General features: G+C 53.9%; 1 pseudogene; it reads right to left on the reverse strand.

Moving 5' to 3' along the window:
* LOC115067363 overlaps positions 1-13,157 on the reverse strand; it is a 61,834-nt pseudogene extending 48,677 nt beyond the window's left edge.
* Positions 13,158-23,357: the final 10,200 nt, after the last annotated feature.

The following is a 23,357-nucleotide window of genomic DNA, read 5'->3' on the forward strand; positions in this document are numbered from 1 at the left end:
ATGTCATCACCACCATCACTGTCATCGCTGTCATCACTGTCATCACTGTCATCACCACCATCACTGTCATCACCGTCATCACTGTCATCACTGCCATCACCACCATCACTGTCCATCACTGTCCCCGTCACCTTCACTGACCATCACTGTCCCCGTCACCTTCACTGACCATCACTGTCCCCGTCACCTTCACTGACCATCACTGTCCCCGTCACCTTCACTGACCATCACTGTCCCCGTCACCTTCACTGACCATCACTGTCCCCGTCACCTTCACTGACCATCACTGTCCCCGTCACCTTCACTGACCATCACTGTCCCCGTCACCTTCACTGACCATCACTGTCCCCGTCACCTTCACTGACCATCACTGTCCCCGTCACCTTCACTGACCATCACTGTCCCCGTCACCTTCACTGACCATCACTGTCCCCGTCACCTTCACTGACCATCACTGTCCCCGTCACCTTCACTGACCATCACTGTCCCCGTCACCTTCACTGACCATCACTGTCCCCGTCACCTTCACTGACCATCACTGTCCCCGTCACCTTCACTGACCATCACTGTCCCCGTCACCTTCACTGACCATCACTGTCCCCGTCACCTTCACTGACCATCACTGTCCCCGTCACCTTCACTGACCATCACTGTCCCCGTCACCTTCACTGACCATCACTGTCCCCGTCACCTTCACTGACCATCACTGTCCCCGTCACCTTCACTGACCATCACTGTCCCCGTCACCTTCACTGACCATCACTGTCCCCGTCACCTTCACTGACCATCACTGTCCCCGTCACCTTCACTGACCATCACTGTCCCCGTCACCTTCACTGACCATCACTGTCCCCGTCACCTTCACTGACCATCACTGTCCCCGTCACCTTCACTGACCATCACTGTCCCCGTCACCTTCACTGACCATCACTGTCCCCGTCACCTTCACTGACCATCACTGTCCCCGTCACCTTCACTGACCATCACTGTCCCCGTCACCTTCACTGACCATCACTGTCCCCGTCACCTTCACTGACCATCACTGTCCCCGTCACCTTCACTGACCATCACTGTCCCCGTCACCTTCACTGACCATCACTGTCCCCGTCACCTTCACTGACCATCACTGTCCCCGTCACCTTCACTGACCATCACTGTCCCCGTCACCTTCACTGACCATCACTGTCCCCGTCACCTTCACTGACCATCACTGTCCCCGTCACCTTCACTGACCATCACTGTCCCCGTCACCTTCACTGACCATCACTGTCCCCGTCACCTTCACTGACCATCACTGTCCCCGTCACCTTCACTGACCATCACTGTCCCCGTCACCTTCACTGACCATCACTGTCCCCGTCACCTTCACTGACCATCACTGTCCCCGTCACCTTCACTGACCATCACTGTCCCCGTCACCTTCACTGACCATCACTGTCCCCGTCACCTTCACTGACCATCACTGTCCCCGTCACCTTCACTGACCATCACTGTCCCCGTCACCTTCACTGACCATCACTGTCCCCGTCACCTTCACTGACCATCACTGTCCCCGTCACCTTCACTGACCATCACTGTCCCCGTCACCTTCACTGACCATCACTGTCCCCGTCACCTTCACTGACCATCACTGTCCCCGTCACCTTCACTGACCATCACTGTCCCCGTCACCTTCACTGACCATCACTGTCCCCGTCACCTTCACTGACCATCACTGTCCCCGTCACCTTCACTGACCATCACTGTCCCCGTCACCTTCACTGACCATCACTGTCCCCGTCACCTTCACTGACCATCACTGTCCCCGTCACCTTCACTGACCATCACTGTCCCCGTCACCTTCACTGACCATCACTGTCCCCGTCACCTTCACTGACCATCACTGTCCCCGTCACCTTCACTGACCATCACTGTCCCCGTCACCTTCACTGACCATCACTGTCCCCGTCACCTTCACTGACCATCACTGTCCCCGTCACCTTCACTGACCATCACTGTCCCCGTCACCTTCACTGACCATCACTGTCCCCGTCACCTTCACTGACCATCACTGTCCCCGTCACCTTCACTGACCATCACTGTCCCCGTCACCTTCACTGACCATCACTGTCCCCGTCACCTTCACTGACCATCACTGTCCCCGTCACCTTCACTGACCATCACTGTCCCCGTCACCTTCACTGACCATCACTGTCCCCGTCACCTTCACTGACCATCACTGTCCCCGTCACCTTCACTGACCATCACTGTCCCCGTCACCTTCACTGACCATCACTGTCCCCGTCACCTTCACTGACCATCACTGTCCCCGTCACCTTCACTGACCATCACTGTCCCCGTCACCTTCACTGACCATCACTGTCCCCGTCACCTTCACTGACCATCACTGTCCCCGTCACCTTCACTGACCATCACTGTCCCCGTCACCTTCACTGACCATCACTGTCCCCGTCACCTTCACTGACCATCACTGTCCCCGTCACCTTCACTGACCATCACTGTCCCCGTCACCTTCACTGACCATCACTGTCCCCGTCACCTTCACTGACCATCACTGTCCCCGTCACCTTCACTGACCATCACTGTCCCCGTCACCTTCACTGACCATCACTGTCCCCGTCACCTTCACTGACCATCACTGTCCCCGTCACCTTCACTGACCATCACTGTCCCCGTCACCTTCACTGACCATCACTGTCCCCGTCACCTTCACTGACCATCACTGTCCCCGTCACCTTCACTGACCATCACTGTCCCCGTCACCTTCACTGACCATCACTGTCCCCGTCACCTTCACTGACCATCACTGTCCCCGTCACCTTCACTGACCATCACTGTCCCCGTCACCTTCACTGACCATCACTGTCCCCGTCACCTTCACTGACCATCACTGTCCCCGTCACCTTCACTGACCATCACTGTCCCCGTCACCTTCACTGACCATCACTGTCCCCGTCACCTTCACTGACCATCACTGTCCCCGTCACCTTCACTGACCATCACTGTCCCCGTCACCTTCACTGACCATCACTGTCCCCGTCACCTTCACTGACCATCACTGTCCCCGTCACCTTCACTGACCATCACTGTCCCCGTCACCTTCACTGACCATCACTGTCCCCGTCACCTTCACTGACCATCACTGTCCCCGTCACCTTCACTGACCATCACTGTCCCCGTCACCTTCACTGACCATCACTGTCCCCGTCACCTTCACTGACCATCACTGTCCCCGTCACCTTCACTGACCATCACTGTCCCCGTCACCTTCACTGACCATCACTGTCCCCGTCACCTTCACTGACCATCACTGTCCCCGTCACCTTCACTGACCATCACTGTCCCCGTCACCTTCACTGACCATCACTGTCCCCGTCACCTTCACTGACCATCACTGTCCCCGTCACCTTCACTGACCATCACTGTCCCCGTCACCTTCACTGACCATCACTGTCCCCGTCACCTTCACTGACCATCACTGTCCCCGTCACCTTCACTGACCATCACTGTCCCCGTCACCTTCACTGACCATCACTGTCCCCGTCACCTTCACTGACCATCACTGTCCCCGTCACCTTCACTGACCATCACTGTCCCCGTCACCTTCACTGACCATCACTGTCCCCGTCACCTTCACTGACCATCACTGTCCCCGTCACCTTCACTGACCATCACTGTCCCCGTCACCTTCACTGACCATCACTGTCCCCGTCACCTTCACTGACCATCACTGTCCCCGTCACCTTCACTGACCATCACTGTCCCCGTCACCTTCACTGACCATCACTGTCCCCGTCACCTTCACTGACCATCACTGTCCCCGTCACCTTCACTGACCATCACTGTCCCCGTCACCTTCACTGACCATCACTGTCCCCGTCACCTTCACTGACCATCACTGTCCCCGTCACCTTCACTGACCATCACTGTCCCCGTCACCTTCACTGACCATCACTGTCCCCGTCACCTTCACTGACCATCACTGTCCCCGTCACCTTCACTGACCATCACTGTCCCCGTCACCTTCACTGACCATCACTGTCCCCGTCACCTTCACTGACCATCACTGTCCCCGTCACCTTCACTGACCATCACTGTCCCCGTCACCTTCACTGACCATCACTGTCCCCGTCACCTTCACTGACCATCACTGTCCCCGTCACCTTCACTGACCATCACTGTCCCCGTCACCTTCACTGACCATCACTGTCCCCGTCACCTTCACTGACCATCACTGTCCCCGTCACCTTCACTGACCATCACTGTCCCCGTCACCTTCACTGACCATCACTGTCCCCGTCACCTTCACTGACCATCACTGTCCCCGTCACCTTCACTGACCATCACTGTCCCCGTCACCTTCACTGACCATCACTGTCCCCGTCACCTTCACTGACCATCACTGTCCCCGTCACCTTCACTGACCATCACTGTCCCCGTCACCTTCACTGACCATCACTGTCCCCGTCACCTTCACTGACCATCACTGTCCCCGTCACCTTCACTGACCATCACTGTCCCCGTCACCTTCACTGACCATCACTGTCCCCGTCACCTTCACTGACCATCACTGTCCCCGTCACCTTCACTGACCATCACTGTCCCCGTCACCTTCACTGACCATCACTGTCCCCGTCACCTTCACTGACCATCACTGTCCCCGTCACCTTCACTGACCATCACTGTCCCCGTCACCTTCACTGACCATCACTGTCCCCGTCACCTTCACTGACCATCACTGTCCCCGTCACCTTCACTGACCATCACTGTCCCCGTCACCTTCACTGACCATCACTGTCCCCGTCACCTTCACTGACCATCACTGTCCCCGTCACCTTCACTGACCATCACTGTCACCGTCACCTTCACTGACCATCACTGTCACCGTCACCTTCACTGTCCATCACTGTCACCATCACCCTCACTGCCCATCACTGTCATCGTCACTCTCACTGTCCATCACTGTCATCGTCACCCTCACTGTCCATCACTGTCATCATCACCCTCACTGTCCATCACTGTCACCATCACCCTCACTGTCCATCACTGTCACCATCACCCTCACTGTCCATCACTGTCACCATCACCCTCACTGTCCATCACTGTCACCATCACCCTCACTGTCCATCACTGTCACCATCACCCTCACTGTCCATCACTGTCACCATCACCCTCACTGTCCATCACTGTCACCATCACCCTCACTGTCCATCACTGTCACCATCACCCTCACTGTCCATCACTGTCACCATCACCCTCACTGTCCATCACTGTCACCATCACCCTCACTGTCCATCACTGTCACCATCACCCTCACTGTCCATCACTGTCACCATCACCCTCACTGTCCATCACTGTCACCATCACCCTCACTGTCCATCACTGTCACCATCACCCTCACTGTCCATCACTGTCACCATCACCCTCACTGTCCATCACTGTCACCATCACCCTCACTGTCCATCACTGTCACCATCACCCTCACTGTCCATCACTGTCACCATCACCCTCACTGTCCATCACTGTCACCATCACCCTCACTGTCCATCACTGTCACCATCACCCTCACTGTCCATCACTGTCACCATCACCCTCACTGTCCATCACTGTCACCATCACCCTCACTGTCCATCACTGTCACCATCACCCTCACTGTCCATCACTGTCACCATCACCCTCACTGTCCATCACTGTCACCATCACCCTCACTGTCCATCACTGTCACCATCACCCTCACTGTCCATCACTGTCACCATCACCCTCACTGTCCATCACTGTCACCATCACCCTCACTGTCCATCACTGTCACCATCACCCTCACTGTCCATCACTGTCACCATCACCCTCACTGTCCATCACTGACACCATCACCCTCACTGTCCATCACTGACACCATCACCCTCATTCCCCTATTACGAGGGAGACCAGGCTGGCAGTTGAGTGGCGGTTTACTTGCTCTTCCTGCTTCAGTGATGAAATATCTGGCACAGGCAACTCAAGAAAGAAGGGTTATTTTGGCTCCCAATTTGGGTATTCATCCATTGTGGCAGGGATGGCTTGAGAGCAGAACATGTGTCATGGGCGCATGGCATCCACAGTCAGGAAGCACTCTAGGATTGCTGGTGCTCAGCTCGGTTTCTCCTTTGTAGTCAGTCTGGGCATTCAGGGGAGAATCTCCCCTTTTCCGTTAAACCTTCCCCGAGGTGTGTTTCCATGGTGATTCTAAATCAGGTCAAATTGACAATGGTGTTAATCTCAGGGCTGACACTGCCTCCAGAACTTCAAAATGAACTTGGCTTAAGAAGCATCCCAGCCCATAGGTGCCTTACTTCTACCTATGACATCTTAAATTTCCAGAGAAGATATCATAGCCCAAAGCAAACTGGTCCTTCCTGCTTGCCTCCCATACACCTGCTGGCCAGGTGTCCTCAACATGGTCACTTGACCTTCAGTGTGGCCTTCTCTGAGGCCCTGCTGGACATCTAGGTACAGAAATAAATCCAGCCATGCCTTCATTCTGTTCCTGTGCCCCAGTCCTCTCTCTGCTCTGCAGCAGGATGTCAGCCCCTCTCTTCCTTGCAGTACTGGGTCATTTGTAAGACTGTCCTGGCTCCTGGACTCATCACTTTAGCATGTGGCAAGCACAGACTTCTTGCCAAATGCCTTTACTGGGGCTTCCAGAGATTCTGATTCACTGACCCTTCAGCATCATCCCATCCATGGGAGACTCAGACCCTGAAAATGTGTGTGTACAGGTTGTCCGGCCAGTCACACAGCACCCAGCAGGGGCACCAAGACCAGGCCTTGAGATGGAAGGGCAGTGTTCTTCCAGTGAACCTGACAATTCTCCAGTAGGAGCCAACGACGTGGACCTCTGTACCCCATGAGCCCTGGCAGAAGTATCCTCATCTAGAACATGCTAGCCAAGGCTGTGTACACTGTTCTCCCTAGGCAATTCCTGAGCTCAGCTTGAGGTTCCAGGTGGGGAAGGTGGGATCAGAGCAGGGGTTGGGAGTGTGGGGATGGAGAATGGGGTCAGAGAGAGGACGTGGGGTCAGGGCCAAGTTACCCCTCTGATCCCACTCACAGGGTGGCCTTGAGTACCTTCCAGCCTGTCTGTGCCTCTGGGTCTCTACTCTGCATAGAGCCAGTGCTGAGCAGGATGGACCTGTCAGTGCTGGAAGCTTCTCCTCTGCACCTTCTCTGCCTTTTCTTTCTTCAGGAGGAAGGAGGGAACAATCTAACTCTGATGACCCAACTTCTTCCTGAAAAACCACCAGGGCAGTGGGGCAGGAGAGCCCCTGAAAGTCATCTGCTCCCCCACCCTGCCTGTGCCCAGCTCACCCCATCGTAGTGCAATTGGATATTCATCTTTGCTCATATCAGGGGCTCATGAGGGGCCGTTATGTGTCGGAGGAAGCTGTTCTGATGATCACCAGGGAGCGGGGCCGGCAGCCCTGGGTGAGAATCAATTTGAGCTGGGAAGGGTTAGCATCTATCTCCCTTTGCTGGTAATTTGGGTCTCAGAGCCGACAGTGCAGACAGCAGCAACATTGGGGACCGCTTCTGTGGGGCTGAGGAATGGCTATATCTCCAAGAGGTGTGGAGCGGGAGGGGAGGGAAGCAGACTCATCTGGAAGAGCCACGTTTAACTGCAGACAGACCCAGAGGACGTGGTAGTCACCCATCCCCACGGTGACCTGCTCGGGGTCACTTTCCTGAGGTGACCTCCATGTGCCCCTTGGTTTAATGGACTAGTGTTGTGTGGCAGCCACAAGGGCAGTGTGGGAGGCCTGGGAATGGACCCAGCCCACACAGCCTACGTTGGCTGGTCCACACTGCCCCAGGCCACCTGTTCTCAGACACACCCTGGCCCAGATGGCTCTCTGTGAGCCCCAACCTGCATCCCCAGAAGTCAGATTCACAGACAGGACCAGACCTCTAACTCAGCTGAAATTGGAAGGCACAAGCAGGTCAAAGCCTGGGGACCAGCTCAGCTACATAAAGCGCCACCACCAGGGGATCCCCAACTCCCCATTGGATCCCCAGACTCTCTGGGTCTCCATGCCACACTAGGTTGCCTACCCTACACTGGGCCTCCCACCCCACACTGGACCTCCCACCCCACACTGGGCCTCCCACCCCACACTGGACCTCCCATCCCATACTGGACCTCCCACCCCACACTGGACCTCCCACCCCACACTGGGCCTCCCACCCCACACTGGGCCTCCCACCCCACACTGGACCTCCCAACCCACACTGGACCTCCCACCCCACACTGGGTCTCCCACCCCACACTGGACCGCCCACCCCACACTGTCAACCGTGTCTCCTAGAAGCCTCACGTAACGGTTTTCAAACCCTGTAACCAGCGAAGTAGGGGGACAGGTACAAGTTTTTGTAGACACAAGCATGCTCCACGGGAGCCAGCCAGCCTGGCCCTTGCTCCCACCAGCTGTTCTTTGTTCCAGCCTTCTGGGCTGCTGATAGGAGGCCTGGGTGGGAATGGAGATGCCCAGGGAAAGGGACACCCTCTCCCTGGCGTTAATGGTGAGTGCAGCCTCTGGCTCTATACTCCAGGAAGCTAGAGGCGGCAGAAATCCCAATGCCAAGGTGGGAAAGCACTGTTCTTTGCATCCTGCCAGCTGACCCTCAGAAGCTTGTGCTGTGGGGAGTTTTGGGCGGGGGACAATGGAAGCAGAGTGCTAGGCTGAACAGGAAGTTGAGGGAGGGCTGTGGCGCCTGACCTGGGCAGGGGTAGGAATGGGCAGATCCTTTTCTTGACTGCCTTCATCCCGATTGGTCCAGTTGGGACAGGGGGATCAGAGAGGTGCCCAGGTATAATCTATAATCGCTCCAGTAGACAGTTGGGGAGGACTGGATCCTAGGCTGCCTCCCCCAGGCCCATCTTAATCCCTCCCTACTTCCTCAAAATGACAGTTGTGGGGGGTGGTCTGGAGGCTGTTCTGGAGATGTGCACCTCCAGAATCACCCCCACAAGGCAACACCCCTCCTGATGCAGGTGGCCTGTGTGACCTGCAGCATGAGTAAGGCTTTCAGGAATGCCCCAGTCCAGACACAAGCACATGCGCACTTGGGCTCCTGCTGAGTCACTCAGCCTCTTCCCACCTTGACTCACACTTGTTACCAATGACAGAACTTTATTTTTAACAGCCATCCACATCTAATCATGAAAACATTAGCCAGTTAAAATGTCTTTCCCAGAGGGGAAAAGATCCCAAGAAGAAAATTCCAGGTCTTGTAAAGAATACAGATGGCATGTCTGGTGTTAGCTAACGCTTGCTTGCGCATGCCTTCCACAGACAGAAAGAGCTCTAGGGCCCAGGCTGAAAGCTGGACGGGAGCTGGCAGGACCCCAGGATTCCTGTCTTTACATCCCCTGCATCCCCCCATTGGAAACCTTGAGGAATAGATCCTCCAAGGTTTCATTGTGCCCTCCATCCCAGGAAGAGACACCACCACCCAGAGGGCCTTGGGGACAGAGGACATGGAGACAGAGGACATGGGGACAGAGGACCTGGGGGACAGAGGACATGGGGGACAGAGGACATGGGGGACAGAGGACATGGGGAACAGGGTACCTGGGGACAGAGGACTTGTACCGCAGACATGCGGGACAGAGGACATGGGGGACAGAGGACTTGTGGTACCGAGGACATGGGGGACAGAGGACATGGGGACAGAGGCACTGGGGGACAGAGGACATGGGGGACAGAGGACTTGTGGTACCGAGGACATGGGGGACAGAGGACATGGGGACAGAGGCACTGGGGGACAGAGGACATGGGGGACAGAGGACTTGTGGTACCGAGGACATGGGGGACAGAGGACATGGGGACAGAGGCACTGGGGGACAGAGGACATGGGGGACAGAGGACTTGTGGTACCGAGGACATGGGGGACAGAGGACATGGGGACAGAGGCACTGGGGGACAGAGGACATGGGGGACAGAGGACTTGTGGTACCGAGGACATGGGGGACAGAGGACATGGGGACAGAGGCACTGGGGGACAGAGGACATGGGGGACAGAGGACTTGTGGTACCGAGGACATGGGGGACAGAGGACATGGGGACAGAGGCACTGGGGGACAGAGGACATGGGGGACAGAGGACTTGTGGTACCGAGGACATGGGGGACAGAGGACATGGGGACAGAGGCACTGGGGGACAGAGGACATGGGGGACAGAGGACTTGTGGTACCGAGGACATGGGGGACAGAGGACATGGGGACAGAGGCACTGGGGGACAGAGGACATGGGGGACAGAGGACTTGTGGTACCGAGGACATGGGGGACAGAGGACATGGGGACAGAGGCACTGGGGGACAGAGGACATGGGGGACAGAGGACTTGTGGTACCGAGGACATGGGGGACAGAGGACATGGGGACAGAGGCACTGGGGGACAGAGGACATGGGGGACAGAGGACTTGTGGTACCGAGGACATGGGGGACAGAGGACATGGGGACAGAGGCACTGGGGGACAGAGGACATGGGGGACAGAGGACTTGTGGTACCGAGGACATGGGGGACAGAGGACATGGGGACAGAGGCACTGGGGGACAGAGGACATGGGGGACAGAGGACTTGTGGTACCGAGGACATGGGGGACAGAGGACCTGGAGGACAGAGGACTTGTGGTACCGAGGATCTGGGGAACAGAGGACACAGGACACAGAGGACTGGGGACAGAAGGACCTGGGGAAAATCTGCTGACTCAGGTGCCTCAGTGTCCCTGGAGAAAGATACCAACAGGGAGCCAGAGAGACATGGCCAACTCAGTCATGGACTCAGGGCTATGGAGCAAGTGTGACATTATCTCATCTAGGACCAGATGTGTTGGATTCCATCCTAGCATTGGCCGGGGTCTCTCCCTGTTGGCCTGTCACCTGTCAAGGCTCGCTCTGCACTGATTCTTCCAGGATGGCACTGAAGGGAGCCCCAATCTGCCTCCTAGAGGTTCTCCTTCTATACTAGGTCCTGGGCCCCTTCCACCTTCCCAGGATCCCAGGCCCATCATGGGGACTTACAGCTTCTTCAGGAGTGAGACAGGACGGAGAGGCTGTAGCTAACAGGAGACAGTGGTTGGTAATGAGGAGACTAACCTCGAAGGGGCATGGAGCCTTACAGAGCCAGGCCCTTGGGACTCTGTATGGCAGGCCTGAGGCAGCTCAGCTCAGCTTACCCTAGAGGCAAGGATGCTCAGAACTTATGGCTTGACAGCAGGTGGTAATGTCAAGCTTCAAAGCAAGGTGCAAGCCTGAGCTAGACTTGAAGGATGCAGAGCCCTGAGGGCCTATGGGTGGTTCATCAGTTGGCCTTTTCAATTGCTGTGACAAGACACCTGGCATAGCAACTTAAAGGAGAGAAGATTTAAACTTTGCTTCATGGTTTCAGAACATCCAGTTCATGGCTTCTTGGCCCTATGGGCTTGCAGGACATCAGGGTGGTCAGTCAGACAAGAAGCAGTAGACCCCAGAGCAGTTCGAATCATGGTGGGCAGGAAACACAGTGGAGCAGTAAGAGGAAGAGGCCAGTGAGAGGTGTAACCCCTACTTCCTCCAAACAGCCTGCCATCCAGAGTTCCTCCACCTCCAGTAGCCCATGCAAATTTTGAATCTGTCAGTGGATTGAATCATTAGACTTCATGGTCTAATCACTTTGGAAACCCCCTCACAGGCAACCCAGAGGCATGCTTTACTAGCCTCCTAGTCAAGTTGTCAACAAAGATTAACCATCACATGTTGGACCTGGTCAGTCAGATGGGTGTGTTTGCATGTAAGGCAGTCATGAGAGAGAACCTATAACTTTGCTTTTTTAAAAGTTTTATGATTTATTTATTTTGATATGTGTAAATGATTTGCTTGTATGTATGTATGTATGTGTACCACATGTGCAGTACTCATGGAGGCCAGAAGAGGACACCAGATTCCCTATACTGGAGTTACAGATGATTGTGACTCTGGGAATCAAACCCAGGTCCTCCGCAAGAGCACCCCAGTACTTTTAACTTCTGAGCCATGTCTCCAGCCCCATGTGCTTTTTTTTTTTTTTTCCTTTTTAAAATAGTGCTTTGCTATAGATGAGCTCTGGGTCCAGAGACTCACTGGGGGAGACGTCCTGCAGCCACCCCAACATACTTGCTGTTAGCAAGTCTCACTGAGTTGGTTTTTTGGTCGCTGTTAAGCCGCCGATGTCCAGATAAACACTTGAAACTGAAGCTCATGTTTTCTTCAGGGTCCCTCAGTCTTTCTGGACATTCTTTCTGTTCCAGGACCCACTGTAGGGGTGTCAGTTACTCACCCTATTCGAAGATAAGTAAGAACTCCCCGCATCTCAGGAGGTACCCGGTGATGTCCCCACGATCTTCCCCTCTGAGCTGCCTCCCAACGTCACCCCAGGAACCACTGGGTGGCATCTTTTACTTCTGGCCCTCTGACCTGAGCCACCTCGGTGTTGTGATTTCACTGGAAACACAAGTGAACAGACGATTAGATGAGGCGTGTGTTGGTTTCCACAACCCACAGCTGCTTATGGCCCGTGCGCCTCCCCAGCTCCCACTCCTCCTCCTGGACACCTGCAGATGCCATCGTGGCATTGAACAGAAGAGCAGGGGTCCTGCTGTCCAATCATGGTGAGTGCTAGGTCTGTCCCTCCTCACGTTCAGAGGCAAGTGACACCACTGAATGTGAGACTGAGTTTCTGCATATTTAATTGCCGGGGAAATGTATCTGTTTATCTAGCTGTGCTGTGCTTCCGATGTAAAGATGTGGCTTCACAGCGTTCAAATCTGGCCGCGGCCAGGCTCCTCACTAAGGCTTGTTCCAGTGGCTGTGGTGATCTTACCAGGAGAACTCAGGGACCCTTCCTCCTGCAGTTTGAGGTTGTCCAAGTACTCTGTGCAGTTTATTGGCCATTCAAGTGTCTATTTTCTCCCCCCTTTAATAGTCCATTTTTTTCTGGGGTATTTTATCTTTTCCTTGGCATGTAGGGCTTTGTTTGCTCATCACGGCTGCTAAACTGTGTGGCTCCTGTACCTTCGGGGTCTCCTCCCAGAATGCGGCTCACGTCAGCAATGTTGTCTGTTCCTGTGAAGTTGTCGGCTCCCGGAGCTTCTGAGCGCATGGGCATGAGGCGTTTGCAGTCTCTCCCCGTCTGCATTATAAAATGCTATTTCTGCTCTCTCGATTTCTCCTCTTCGTTCTTCTTCTCAGAGGTCAGTCCATCTCGCTTTCCTTCACCAGAAAAAGCTACAAACAAAACCCAAATTAAAAGGAGTCTGGCCGCTTGGCGCTCCATTTTTGGACGTCTGCTTCCACCCTCATTGTTCCCTCCTTTTCTACAATTTATTTTGTTTCGTGATTGTCCTTTTTTTAGCTTCTTGAGCTAAAAATTTATCCATTTTATGACATTCAATTGCCTGCTAAGTGCATCAGGAGCTAAGGTTTACCACAGAGCATTAATAAGCTTTTATCGCTGGGTTCTTAATATTTTTAACTCTCCACTGTGCTGTTTTAAAGTCTCTTGATAGTTTCATCAAATTTTGGAAGGTTGCAGTGCTTGTTTCTTCAAATACTTATTTCCATTTGATATTATTGTACATGTCCCCGGGGCTGTGTTCATTTTTCTTTAGTCTTTGCCTTCCGTTCTGCAGATTGGATAATTTCTATCGATCCATCCTCAAGTTCCCTTACTCCGCCAGCTCCAATCTGCGGCAGCTTTCTCAGTGAGTTCTTCATTTCAGTCATTGTAACTTTCATTTGAAGATTTCCTGTCAGTTTACGGAGCCGCTGTTCACAGAGCCAAGATGTGGAATCCACCGAGATGGCTGAATGGGTAAAGAAGACATGAACTACATAGCAATGGAATATCATTCAGCCAGAGGAGAGGATCAAGCCTCGTCATAGCAATGTGAGTGGGCCTGAAGGACGCTACCTTAGTGAAATAAGCCAGGCCCACAAGACAGCCTCTCAAGGGACGCTGAACGTTGACCTCAGGGACAGAGTAGAATGAGAGAGGGAGCTGGGGGACAGAAGACAGAAGACGGAGGAGAGTGAGTGCCAAAATATGTAGATGGGAGGATGGCATTCCAGCTGGGCAGCTCTGGTTGATGATAACCTACTGGATACTTCAAAATAGGTAGAGGAGAGGGTTTGAGTGTTCCCGACATTAACACACCATAATTACGTTGATTGCCCCCATATGTACATACACATCAACAAGGAGAATTTCTTCCTGGTCTCTCCTCGCGATTGACTACCACTTCTCTCCAGAGACTACATATCTGATCCTTCCTGAGATCTCGTTTCCTTTAATTCACTGACAATGTCTTCCTGAGGAAGCTGGGGGTCACTGCTGGGAGCCCCCACCTGTGGAAGCAGGGCTGCCCCAGGTCTGTGTCCACCAACCCTCTTGTTTTTCTAGGTAGGGAATCACTCTCTTTGGGTTCCCCTGCTCTGCTAAGTGGCTTGTAAAATGTTTTCAGGTATATGTAAGTGCACCGTGTCATGCAGTGCTTGCAGAGGTCAGAAGAGGTCGTCAGATCCCCTGAAACTGGAGTTATGGATGGTTATTAGCTGCCATGTGTGTGCTGGAAATTGAACCTGGGTCCTCTGCAAGAACAGCCAGTGCTTTTAACTGCTGAGCCATTTCTCCAGCCCCCTAAGCAACTTTTGGTTGGACTCTGGTTACCGAGTGGTTGTGGTACAGTCTTTAGTCTGTGTTCCATCTGTCTCTGGTAATTGCTGCTTCTCCTGTGGCCGGTTGACCACTCTAAGCCTGGGTTGCATGGTACCTGTGACTTGGCAGAAGGCCGGGTTCCCCTCTCCATGCTACCCTGAGGGCTGTGGCTGCTGCCTGCTAACTGGGATGTCACTGACCCAAGGCCATGGTGAATCCTTCTCTGGACCAGCCTTTGCCTGATTTGCAACACCTGGAGCCAGCCACCTCTGGTGCCCTAAAGACTAGCTTCTGCCTCATCAGCTCAAAGGGACCCCTGTGCTCTGCCCAGGCCCAGGCCTCAGTGCCATGCTTGGAAAGTTGTCCCTACAATAGACTGCTGAGTGCTCCTGGTCACATTCGGAAGTTCCCCTCTCCCCGAGACTGCATCTTACCATCTGATACCCACTCCTGGAAAGCCCGGCCTCCTCTGCTCAGGTGTGTTTGGCAGCATTGGTGAGAATGTGGTTCCCTCCATTGTTTCAGATGTACAAGATCCTCTAGCCCTGGGGTCTGAGCTTTGTCATCCTGGCTGAGGTACAGTTCATCTCAAATAAGTTGTAAAAGTTTAACTGTTCAGTGTGCTGAGACATGACCAGAATATTCTTGGCAGCCAAATTCCTCTTGCACTATTTGGCATGCCCCCTCCCACCCAGAAGCATCTCCTGCTATGGCTGTGACATCACAGGGTAGTCAGTGACTTCTAGAACTGGAAATGCGTGGAGTCATACAGCACAGGTTCCTTGAGTCTGTACTTTGCTTTCAACATGTTTAGAGGGGGTTGTTATTGTTGAAAATCAAGTTCATTTCTTTCTGTAGTTGGGCCTCTGTGTGAGGGCCGTGTATTCGCTTACCTGTTCGCAGGGTAATGGTCATAATAGAACAATGCCACATCACATCACAATAGTAAGAGACAAAGGGCAGGTGAGGTGAAAGCCACACTAAACATGAGGGGGTAGTTGGGGGCGCCAAGATCACGCACAGGGGATGGCAGACACAGTGCTGGGTGAAGTAGGGGAGGGCCCACAGTGCAGACCAAGAACATGAAGGCAGCAATGCAGATTTGAGCACCATGGGGCTGGGGATGGAGCTCAGTTGCAGAGTACTTAACTAGCAAGCACAAAGCCCTGGGTTGGCTCACTGGCACCACATAAACTGGGTGTGGTGCACATGACTAGACTCCCAGCACCCTGGGAGACTAAGGAGGAGGATCAGAAGTTCAAGGACAGCCTCATCCACTTAGTGAATTCAAGGGCAGCTGCACAAGAGAAGCCTGTCTCGAAAAGAAAATAGAAGAGCATCATAACATTCATGGTCCGCAGGAATCTGACATTCTGAGGTTCTCAGGGACTGACTTGTACCCCTGTCTTCTGGGACAACTCTGCCTGATGAGTGAACATGGTTCATGTAAGACAGGAGGAGCAGGGAGACCGGGACGCTACCAGCCTCCCATTTACCCAGCAAGCAGGATGCCGAGGGCACGGATTGATAAAACTCCTGCCGTTTCTGCTTGGGGCTGTGCAGGAGCCGAGAAATTGATTTTGTGAGCAGACACCTTACTCGGGCAGGAGTGAAGCATGGTCTCTGCAAGGGAGGAAATGGGGTTTGCACTGGATTTGGCCAGGAGGTGTCCTATGCCCTGTCATTCCTGCACTGGAATGAGCCTGTGGAGGAGAGGGAGGCCTGTCTTCCAGCCCTGTGTGGTGTGCCAAACTGCCATCAGGCGGGGTTGAGCTCTCTACAGCTGTGCCATGCTGTTATCCTGGTCACAGTGTGCCCCAACCTGCCCAGTGCATATCTTTGTCTAAGGACACTTTAGGTTAGCACTGGATGGGCCCCTCCAACTGGAAGGACGGGTTGTGCTGCTGGCCCAAGACTAGACAGTGTCTATGGACAAAGTAGAAGACTCCAGGGTGGGGCAGAGGCGCTGCCCCTTTGCAGAGCCCCTGAAATCTCTCTAGGCCTGGGTGGGTATTTCCTTCTTCACAGACAGGCCCTGGCCTCTCAGTGTTCTGATCTGTTGCTTATATCACGACTGAGAGCCAGCCTCAAACACCTGAGCTATCCATCTGAATCAAAGCATGCCATGCTCTCCCTGGGACCCATCACCTAGAACCACAGAGATGCCACTAAACTGCTTGATGTTTTTCTCATCTGTAAAATAGAAGCTGTCAGAACTGAGCTATAGCAGGACACTGCAGGTCCCTCTGGAGAGTGAGCCCAGGCTGGAGACTCCATTGACCATGAGGACACTTGAGTCCTGGCCCTAGTACTATAGCTCATGTGCCATGTGACTTAGGACAAGCAGTCTACATGCTTAGAGCCCTAATTACAGACTCAAGTGTGTGAACTCGACCCACGCAGACATTCCTTCAAGCAGGACTCACCCCCAGAGTGAGATGTATCTTGTCCTAGCCCCATTCAGGATCTGCAGACGAGGTGAAGGTCTAGGGGCCCCATGCAGCACCCACCTCCCTGGGGATACACTTTGGGGCTGGCTGGGCAGAACTGGGCAAGGTAGAGACCCAAGAGGAGATGAGAGTGAACATGAGCAAGGAGTCCAACTACTGGGAATTGTGGGAGCTGGAGCAGGAGGTTTGACTTCAGAATTCAATGGCAGAGAAAGGACAAAAGGCCCAGGGCCAGGCTCTTGTGCACACAGACAGCACTGCACAGCTGAGGATGTCACCTGAGTTATGGAAACAGCTGGGCATCTAGATGTCAGAGTCAGAATGATTATCAATACACATGAGGAGGTGGCTGTGGTGGCAGCACTCGTCGTAGAATCTAGAATTACCTAGGAAAAGACCTCTGAGAATGTCCGTGAGGGATTTCCTTCAGTGGTCAATTGAGGCAGGAAGACCCACTCACAGTGGGTGGCACCATTCCCTAGGCGGGGGATTCGGAACTGTACGAGAGCTGTACTGGCAGGCATGCCGTTCAGTGCTACCTGTTCTCGACTGCGGGTGTGATGTCACTAGCTGCTTCAAGCTCTTGCCCAATGATGGCCTGGAATAAACCCTTTCTCCCCTCACTTGCTTTTATCAGGGTATTTTAGACAGCAATAGAAAACCAAACTACGACAAAGGAGGCATGAGCTTCCCAGCAGGCCCAGAGAAGCACTCCAGGGGAAGTGAACCTGAGAACAGGATCCCAGTCTTACAATTTGGAAATCTAGAACTCCTCTAAGAAAGCAACCTACAATATGCAGGCTGGGAAACTGACACCGTTGAGGTTATAAGAAGGAAAATTTTGTTGTCAAAAGACAACAAAAGCCAGACGGGTGGGCAGGGCTCACCCGTGTCCCAGCATTTGTGAAGCAGAAACTGGAGAATCCTGAGCTTGAGGCCAGTCTGGGCTACATGGTGAGTTTTAGACTTGAGCTGGATACATAGTGACACTTGGTCTCAAAGATGACAGACAAGATGCCAAAAGTCAGATTGGAAAGACAGTAATCTTAAAAGGTTCTACTTTGGGTATTTAGACAGGAAAGACAAATACCCCTAATATATAAAGAACATTCACACATCAGTGGTGAGAAGGGAAACAGAAAAGATAAGGTCAGTTCAGGGCATATGGCACTCCATGTGAGCAACAACCAAGCAAATCAACCCAACAGTGTGGGAGACCAGAAAGACCAAGTTACCAAGTGCCAGTTAAACTGTGCTACAGGAGGACACCCTGTCTGCATGAGAACCACATTTCAGGATGCCTCTTGAGAGATAATCTGATGAATTTGTCAGAACAAACTCCTGTTGTGAAGACGTGTGTATGTGTGGTGTGTGTGTGTGTGTCCACCTCAGAGATCTGTGAAATGGTGGCTGTTTGTGAAAATCAGAAACCATCTAAGCTCTTCAGTAAAGGGGGTGACCCAGGTCCCACACCTTGAGACCATGGGCAGCAGGACCAGGAATAAGGTATATCTGTCCCCTCACAGGGCGCCAGCTCCCAACCTTACATGACATTTAGGAGGGACTTGCAGAAAGTCTGCTACCATGTGCACCTATTTTGGAGGGCACATGTGTGTATAGAAGTGCATGGGTAGGGGGGATGGAGGTGGGGGAGGTGGAGGTGTCCAGGAAGGAGTGGCGAGGGTCAGGGTTGTCAGGGAAGACAGCAGAGAACGTCTCAGTGGAAGTTTTCCCTTGTGTCCTCTGCCCACATTGATCCACTCCAACAGCAACATGCATTCGTTTTTCAGCAGAAAGTCCAAGAGAAAAGCAAGCCCCCATGAAAAGAGAACAGAAGCCAGGCCAGGGCTGGAACCCTAGGGACCCTGGGAAGGCCTGGCTACCTCTGCAGCCCAGACCAGAGCCCCCTGTGTGGGAATGCCATGTGATTATCTAGGGGAGCCAGCTAGGACTCAGGAGGTGGTGTGGACCATGGGTACCACTGAGGTTGAGCAACCTCTGTGCAGGAACCAAGACCAGCTCAGAGTTTCAGGCTCTGAGGACTCGGGGTGATGATCTCTGTGTTAGTGACCTACAGCTGTCGGTGCAGAATACTACAGCCTTGGTGGCTTAAACACCACCCAGAAATGCCTTCTTTCACATTTCTGGAGATCAAATGTCCCAAATCAAGATGTCAGCAGGCCACAGAGCCCTGACCAGTGCAGGCTCCTTCCTGCCTCTTCCAGCTTTAGGGGCTCTGGGTGTTTGTACCTGCACTTCCCTGTCTCTGACTTCCTGGATTATATGTACCCTCCTCTTCTGCCTGGATAAACTCCCCCTTTCTCCCTTCTGTATGGATACTTGAACAGCATGCCCCCCCACCCCCAGACAACCAAGGATGGCCATGCTGGATGGCTGCAGTTGTCAACTTGACACTCCTAGGAAGAGGGACCCTCAACTGAGGGATTTCCTCATCAGATTGGCCAATGGCCATGTCTGTGAGGCATTTTTTAATTGCTGATTGATGTGGGGCCCATCCCACGGTGGGAGGTGCTGTCCCTGGGTGGGGAGGCCTGGACTGTGTAAGAAAAGTAGGCCATGGAGGAGCAAGTCCGTGAGCAGCATTCCTCCACGGTCTCTGCTTCAGTTCCCACCCCGAGGCTCCTGCTCTGCCTTGGCTTCCCCCAGTGATGGACCATCACTTAGAAGAATGAAATGTGACAAACTCCTTCCTTCCCAAGTAGCTGTGGTTTTGGTGTTTATCACAGCAATGAAAAGTGAACTATAACAGCCTCTTCATCCCAAGATCCTGGGTTTGCTCACATCTGCCCGAGGTCACACCCTCAAGTTTGGGGATTTGGCAAGGATTACTCTTTGGGAGCTGTGATCATCTTCTCTCCAGCCCATCATGTGATGGCCAAGACCACATCTGTACCACCCTCCTCCTTCCTTCGCAGAAGCATGGTACCCCTACATAGGGTGGGGAGGTTTGTTCAATTCAACCTAAAGACCCACTTTGCATTTGCCCCCAGTGATCTCAGTGGAGGTAGAGACGACTGGAGCTGCTGGAGGTGTGATGCTGAGGGAAAAAGAGGAAAGTCCACGTCCGACTGCTGCCCTGCAAGCGCCTTCGTAGGGGCGCAACAAGCCACTGGCGACGATGCCCACCTTGGCCTCCTGCAGCCCGTGCAGCCCGTGCAGCCTGAGCAGAGTGTGCGCCATCAGTCGCAGCCGTGGCAGAAAGAAGCCTGTCAGCCTCCACACACGGACAGCCTCAGGCCCCACTGAGCAGGAAACCGCACCCTACACAGCCCCTGCCTCATCGCTGTGTGACAAAAGGAATGTCGTGTAGTGGTTTCAGAAAGAAGCCCAGAGGCACCGGGAGGCTGTACCTGCGCGCAGGCCCCGGGAAGACGTGGCTCCTTCCCGACAGAGCTCTGTCTTCAAACAGCTGGCAGGAGCCTTCGGCTACTTGCCTTTGACTTCACGCCCAGGGAAGGAATTGCTCAAGGCTACAGCTGAGTCAAGACCTGTGGCATCTCCCGTAGGTTCTCACAGCATGACCTGTGTGCAGTGTGGAGCCTGAGAAGGAAGGCTGTCCTGGAGGACAAAAGACAGCCGCTCAGGGGGTAGGCAAGGGCTGCAAGTATTAACAATGCTATACAACGGATGATCTGGTCTGGGGAGGGAGGTGGGCGTGGTGTGCTGTCCAGTTGAGAGGGAGGTAGCCTTGGGAAGGCCTTGGCCAGGCTGGGAGAGCTGTCCAGTCTGTCATCAGGGTCAGGCAGCTCTTGGCTGACTGTACTTTTCTAGCATGGCGGTCCGTCCAGCTGCCCTGAAGTAGCAGTCTTCGTGGGTCAGTGTCCCTGGGGCTCCCGATGAGTGGGACTTCCAGGTGCCTATTTAATATCCCTGAGAAACATGATCTTAGAGAGGCTGCAGGACATGCTGACCACACCCCAGGTCACCAGTGGCCAGGTGGTCTCTCCCTGGGTGGCCTCACTGACCATCAGTTCAGGGTCTATGGCAGGGCATGTGGATGAGGGTGAAGAAGCTGGCAAAGCTGGATGTGCTGCTGTCCAGAGGGATGGAGGCCTCAGCTCACACCACAGTGCTCAGTTGGTGCCTATGGCCAGGGAGGCAGGTCAGCCTGCCTCACAAACAGCTCCGGTGTCCTGGGTTCTCTTCTTGAGTAGAGCTCATGGGTTTGGGGAGAGAATCTTCTGCTCCCCTAAGTGCCAGCTGCTGCTCAAGGCCGGGCCATCATTGCCTCCCTCTCCCTTGTCTTCTCAGGGCCACACCGCCTCACTCCTCCCGAGCAGGGCACGGCTCCTTGACCCTTTTCCAGCCCTACACCAGGGCCCTCCACGACCAGAGATAAAACACAAATGTGGCAGTCCTCAAACTCCCTTCAAATGCCGTACTTCCTAGATGTCCTAAGATACCGCTTCCCGAGCTTTTATATTCCCGATAACTGAGGGGAGCCCCCCACCCCTCCACACAGCCGTACTTCCCTTCCTCCCTTTTAGCCCCTCTTCTCATATGAAGGGTTTTGAAGACAGATGCTGCCCATCACAGGATGCAAGAGGAACAAAGCCAGAGCCTCTCCCCCGCCTCCATGTGACTTACAGAGAGTGTCTTCCCTTCTCTCTAGGTCTGATCGGGATCACATCTGGGTCCCCAGAACCTAGCACACCCTCCTCAGCCTAAGAAAAAGAAGCCTTCAACAGTTGAATGAACAGCGTTAATGTGGTATCGGGTGCTCAGTGCTGCCTCCTGGCTCCGTGATGGTGTCCCTCACAGTTGGAGAGAAGGTTCTGGTGAGGGGGATCACAGCAGCATGGGACAGGTAATGAGCCCAAGAGAACAGGTAAGGACCTTGTTTGGCAAAACGCCTGCTTGGACAGGAGTCACTGCCTGGAGTCTTCCTGGTGCCCCCCCTTCCCCACTGATTTCTGTTTAGCTTCTTGTTTCCTGAGCCTGAAAAACACTAACTGGCCAGAAGTAGGAAGGAGAGAGCAATGGGCACTCGGTCTCGTCAAGGGAGCCGCACTGGTGGACTTCTCCGAGCCCCTTCCAAGGAGGGCTGTGCATGTGTTGAGGAATGGGACTGGAGGATAAGCAGCCCAGTCCTGTGTACTACTGCTATATCCTTAAGGGGCTGGATCCCCACCCTGCACCTGCACGTCAACCTCCCTGGGTGGGTCCGCATTCCCACAGCAAGCCCAGTCTCCTGCCCTCAGCACTCCACCCTGCAGTGCCTGGCCTTGCTCCCACAGCATCCATGGGGCTCCCTGTGTCCCCATGTCACCCCTCCTCTGCTCCTTCCTAAGTGCCTCAGAGACAGGTCAGACCATTGGTTCCTCACAAATTGCTGGAGTCCCTTGTGCAGGCTTCATCCCCTCCTCTGCTCCTTCCTAAGTGCCTCAGAGACCATTGGTTCCTCACAAATTGCTGGAGTCCCTTGTGCAGGCTTCATCCCAACAGTAAGCTGAGGAGGTGGTTGGGGGGGTATCTTATCCAAGACCACCCAGGAAGGGAGTCATAGGCTGACAGGTCATCCCTGGGCTGATACGATGTGGGCACTGCCCTCCTGTCCCATCCCAATGGGCTCATCAGGGCAGCTGCCAGTGTCACCTGCTGTTGAACCACATAGACACACTGTAAGGCTTCTCTCCTTCCTGCTTCTGGCCAGTTAGTGTTTTTCAGGCTCAGGAAACAAGAAGCTGGTTGACACCAACCAGTCGCTGACCTTCACTGCGTCATGGAGGCTCTCCAAGGGCTTCTTTATTCCTAGCCCCTTCAACAGTGCAGCAAACTTGTCACTTCTCAGAAGTAAATCCAGAGAAGTCGGCCAAGCAGCTGACGATAGCCCACCCAGCTCCAAATCTCTGCGCTGTTCTCCCAACCTCCCTGGCCTTCACGATGAGCATCTCTGAAAGCTGAACTTGAGCTCAGGACTGCAGAGGCTAAGCTCCTGGGTCTAAGCAGGGCTCCATCCCGAGGGCTGTTAGCACAGGAGTGCTCCACAGGCAGAAGGACTGCTGCTAGGTGGGAGTCCTCCACACCTCCATGGAGCACTTGCTGTCCTCGCTCACGGTGTCTACCCTGGAGCAGTAATGAGGTAGGGGGTGAGCCTTCCATCTGGCTCTCCCTGCTTCCTGGGAACTCTGACCTCCACTTCCTTTCACCTGTTAGAATTAAGGGTTCCGTCCAATTCATG

This window comes from Nannospalax galili, unplaced genomic scaffold, assembly GCF_000622305.1.
Source record: "Nannospalax galili isolate Female #2095 unplaced genomic scaffold, S.galili_v1.0 scaffold525, whole genome shotgun sequence".
Classification (NCBI taxonomy): Eukaryota; Metazoa; Chordata; class Mammalia; order Rodentia; family Spalacidae; genus Nannospalax; species Nannospalax galili.